The sequence below is a fragment of the Camellia sinensis genome, chromosome 10 (assembly GCF_055761805.1).
Source record: "Camellia sinensis isolate YWXY chromosome 10, ASM5576180v1, whole genome shotgun sequence".
Lineage (NCBI taxonomy): Eukaryota > Viridiplantae > Streptophyta > Magnoliopsida > Ericales > Theaceae > Camellia > Camellia sinensis.
The window spans coordinates 5035671-5041263 of NC_138970.1; positions in this window are offsets into that span (position 1 = coordinate 5035671).

The window sequence follows — 5593 nt, forward strand, 5'->3', positions numbered from 1 at the left end:
GGGAGTACTAATTAATGCTTTGAAACATTTTTCTTAGCACGTCAAGTTTGAACATGTAGCCCACCTGGCTGACCAAAACAACATAGAAAACCCCCCCCCCCCCCCCCCAAAAAAAAAGGAAAAACAGAACCAAACAGATATTTTTAATTAATTAAAAAGTGTTTGAAGACAAAACAAGCAAATCAATTTCATAGGATGATTATTAATATTGTACAAAGTCTGAGCAACATTAAATTTCCATTGGTGACGTCTCTATCTTTTAGAATTACTGGATACTAATGTCAAAGTGATCAAATTTGAACATTAAATTTAAAATTGAATTAATGTATTGGTGATACCATAATCAGGGCCGGCCCTGAGTTTCCGGGGGCCTAAGGCAAACTAATTTTTCGGGACCTTTTTAGATATTTATTAAAAATAAAAATAAAAATCACTTTGTTTGGTTTAGAGTTTTCAAAAATAATTGTTTAAGTTTACAATTTGTATTTTTTTTTTTATATTTTTGTATTTGGTAACATTTTTTCAAAAAAATATAAATATTATAGTTTTTAAGCGTATCTAAATTAGATATATCTACAAAATAAATAAATAAAAATTGTTTAAAATAATTTTTTAAAAAAATACAAAAAAACACATAATTGGGCCATAAAGAGAAAAAAAAATAGGCCACTTAAAATTAGGCTAACGACTAATACATATACATATATTTTATATTTTATTTTTTAAATTGGACTAACAACTAAAACTTATAAATATTTTTCAATTAAGCCTTTTATCAATTGGGCCAAATAGATTTGTTGAGGCCTCCTTTAAAATGGCCTAAATTAATTAAACAGAATTGGGCCATCTTAAAATTTTAATATAATACAAGACTAAATTTTGGGGCCCTTTTTTGGGCCTAATTTTTGGGGCCCTAGGCACAGGCCTTACCAGCCTTAGCCCAGGGACGGCCCTGACCATAATACATCGGATAGTATTTAAATTTTATATATAATTTTAATCATTATAATTAGGGGTGTGCGTGGTGCGGGTCGGTGCGGTTTGAGAGAAAAATAGAAATCGTATGGCGGGTGACGGATTGATAAAAGTATCACTAGAATTTGTCATTTTTCTTATCAAAAACCGGCGGTTCGGTTGGCAAATAATGGCGGATTTGCCTTGGCGGTTCGGACGGATTGGCGGTTTATAAAAAATATAATTCAAATTACAAAACTTAAATCAAAGAGTAAAAAAAAGACGAGAGATACCGGGATGTTAAGTATCTTGCGAAGCTTTCTTTTGATGCATCAAGTGTAGCAACAACATAATAATATCAATGACTATGCCATCAGTTCATTACAAGCATTTGTGTAAGCTACAATGATCAAATACAATACATAAAATTAATATCATTCAAGGTTTACAATATATTGAAAATGTTTACTGTTAAAAAGTATTTAAATTGAAAAATGAGCTGATGCAAGTTTGCAACATAACAAGCAAACTTAAGTAAAAAAGAATTTTTAGAATCTTATAAAACATGATTTAATAGCGGTGCGGGTCGGTGCGGTTTGGAAGAAAAATAGAAACCGGCGAATTGATAAAAGTGTCACTAGAATTTGCTATTTTTCTTACCAAAAACCGGTGGTTCGATTGGAAAATAATAACGAATTTACCTTGGCGGTGCGATTCGGCGCGGTTTTGGCGGTTTCGACAGTTTTGACGGTATTATGCACACCCCTAATTATAATATTTTTGTCATCAATAAGAATAAATTAATTAGCACATGCTTATCCAAAATATTTTTTGTCTTCTATTTCATACTTTGACCATAGCATTTTATTTTTCAATATAGGAACCATGACTTTATTATTATTATTTTTTTCAGAATATGAAAAGCAATTATATTAAAATAAAACAAACAACATACAAATAAAAATAAAAACAACAAAATCTTAAAGGGCCAAACAAACAAACAACAAACCATGGCCTTGTTTAGTTGGTGTTTCCTTTTTCTTTTTTTTTTTCTTTTTTTTTGTGTTTTTGAAAACACAAATAATAAAAAAATTTCAAAACATTCATTGTTTACAAATTGTTTTCATCTTTGTTCCAAAATAGTTTTAAATTTTTTTTGAAAATTTCTTTTTACTAATATTTCTTAAAAAGTGAGTTTTCTTATAAACTTTGCTTCAGACCCTTAGTGAGAAGCACTCCCAGTGACCCCTCCCAGTGCCACGTGTCGGCCTAGGGTGGCTAAAAAGAAAAAAAAAAAAAAAATTTTTACTGACCAATCACAGCCGATCCGTAGCACCCACTGGAGGTCGGAGGCTTTATTCTTTTCTTATATAAAAAGAGAAACACGTTTATTATCCGTTGCAAAAGCATGCATGTTGACTTAAGATCCGATTAACCTGAGCTTGCACGGAAAACTTACACCTTTATGCGTGTTGAGACCAAATTCAGATAAATTAACCCTTCGTGTAGGAAAGGCTAAGGTAATTTGATTTTTTTAACTAATTTAATAAAAGTTAAAACGTTATAAAGTATTTAAAAAGTCAAAAATTTTATATTATTTAAGAAAAGTTTGTGGGGAAATTCTAGAGAGCAAAATTATTATTTTGCCTTTTGAATTTAATTACTCAAAAGTCAAAAAATCAATAAGGGTAAAATGCTTATTTTGATTTTATTACAATATTTTATTATATATATTTTCATAAAAAATTAAAAATTTATTCTAAACATATATATTTTTTGCTCTACGTTTTTAGTCAAAAAATTAAAAAATATATTTATATAGCACATTCCAAACAACCCTTAGTTTCGTTTGAGAAGATTTTTTGATTTTTTTTGGATGTAATGGTTGAGAAAAAATAAAAAAGATTATGATTTGAATGTACCATTTTATCTTTTTAGTTAAATTAATTTATTTTTATCTTTTTATACTAATTTAACCATTTTAACCCTTCTCAAACAAAGCCTGAGATGCAACGTCTCCTTTACACCTCTCCCTAAGTCGTGTATAGGCGTCTAATATATATTGGGTATATAGGTCTGTTTAGTGAAACTTTTTTTAAGTTAAAAATTGATAATAAAAAAACATTAGATCCATTTGGTAGAGCTGTGGGGAAGTGATTATAGCTTATAGGTTAACAACTTATAGCTTATAACTGTGAACATAAGCTGATTTTTGACTTATAAATCAAGTTTTTCTTCCCATACTCAAAGAATCAGTTGATTTTTGACTTATAAAAAGCTATAAACTGTATTGTTAAGTTGAACCAAATACATCAAAATAGCTTAAATTAAATTAAAAGCTGAAATAAACTGGAAATAAGCCATACCAAACAGGGCCAATAGCTAAAAACACTCTTATCCCAACATCTTATAACAAGTTCAGATGGGAGTGAAAGAAGAGGATAGTCCTCTTACCAAGATTATGCCTTCCATAGAACGTAATAATAATTTTTATCTCAGTTTTTAAATAATCAGCCTTTTCAACTTATTTAAGTTATTCTATCTAATAAATTATAAATAGAAATTGCACCAAATAATCTAATCTAACCTCCAAAATTAAGATAAACTATAATAAAAAAAACTGTAATAAACAATTCCATACACGCCTTAAACAGTCTCAAAACAAATGTTGCACATGTTAGAGGAATAATACACGTTGAAGGCAAGCGGAGTCCCAAATTTTTTTCTCACCAGAGTAGCATACCCAATCTTAATAAATTTAATAATAATGAATATGGTAAAAATCATTGAAGTATTCCAAAGACGGTAAGAGAAGTGATATGCAAAGAGGTAAGTAGAATGCTCTGAATATGTGCTTAGAGGAGATCTAAATAAGTGTATTTTTTTAATTTTTGTAAAAAGATGTGTAGAAAAAATAGAGATATAATGTGACTTAAAAAAGATAAAAAGATAAAAAATATTTACTTATTAGTACACCCTAAACAATATGTAAAATATTCTGAATAAATTATTCATATAAAGAATTAAATTAATATAAAATCAACAACTATGTGATAGAATCACAGTTGTCTTTAAAAAATTGAATGACAAATGTGAATTTATTTTAAGAATAAACTATCTAAATTTTTTAAGACAAATATAATGATAAGATTATTAATACCTAATTAACTTAATTTTTTACATAAATAACATAGCCAATAGATCTTACAAAATCAACTACTATTCAAATAATCTCTACAACCCAAAGTGAAACCCACCAAAACTTTGAGGGAAAATCCCTTGGACCCCTGATGGGAGCGACCCCACCCTCTGATTTTTGATTGGTTGAAAATTGTTTTTTTTTTTTGAACTTGCTCACACGGCCCCACGTGGAGGGGGGGGCAACTGGGGGGTCCCAGCAGTGCTCAACTTTGAGTTACAGCTAAACCTGTGTGCTTTGAGCACAAGAGGTAACCCAAACCCTATCTACATGTTTGGCATAATTTTTTTAGGTTAAAATAGTTATAAAAAGATAAAATAGATTAAAAAATTAATAAAATAAAATGTCACATTTAAATTATAATTATTTTATTTTTTTTTACAAAAGTCAAAAAAATTTAAAAAATTATTCCAAATAAGACTTTTTAGTACTAATCTAAAAAAATCAAAAAATTAAAAAGAAAACTCACAATCTAAATGAAGCCTTATTATCTGTCACATGGCAAATAAGTTATGCATTGTGGACCCGAATAAGGGCATATAACCTAAGTCACATGGTGATCTACATGATCACGTAAAATCCTATGACAAATAAAGAACCACATTGTGGGGCCCAAATACACGTGAAGCCCATTCCAAAAATATTCGATGCTTCCTCATACAAAGAACTTCCTGACCCCAATAGTCACACCACCCCCCATGACCCTCATCATGTCCATATAAACTCAGCCAACCCATCTTCTTAGCTAACGGTCATCCGCTCCCATACCCTTTGTGTTTGTGGCCTCAAAATCACATCTTTTTTGTATTTCTTTGTTTCAGATTATTTTGGATTGTGAATTCAACCTAATTCCATAATTCTAGATTATTGTGTATTCATAGTTTTATATATATATATATATATTTTGTATGAAATTATTTTTAAAAATTCGAAAACCACTCTTAGAAAATAAAAATATATTAGTTTTCAAAAATAATTTGCCAAACAAGATTTTGTTTTTTGAAAAATGATAACAGAAAATACAGAATGACAACACAACCAAAGATACAATTATTTTTCACAAATTATTTTTTCTACACTTATTAAAAAAAAAAATATTAGGTCGAGAACTTTTTTTTGTAGAATAATCCCTTTTTTTTCATCAGGGCAAGGGAAAGGGGGGTTGTGGGTTTCGGGTAGAAAAAAAAAAAAAAAGAAAAAAGAAAAAAGAAAAAGAAAAAGAGTAATGATAGTAAACAGAAATTCTGTACAAAATTTTCAAAGATGTGCGTCTTCATGCTCCTTTCATATTTTTTTTCGGTAACTCAGGGTGTCCGAATCAGCTAGCGCACATCTCGATTAATTCTGATTAATTTCTAGGGGACTAATCCCACCATCCACTAGCAGTTCCGATTAATTCTTAGGGAACCAATCCCACCATCCACTAGCAGGAACCCATTT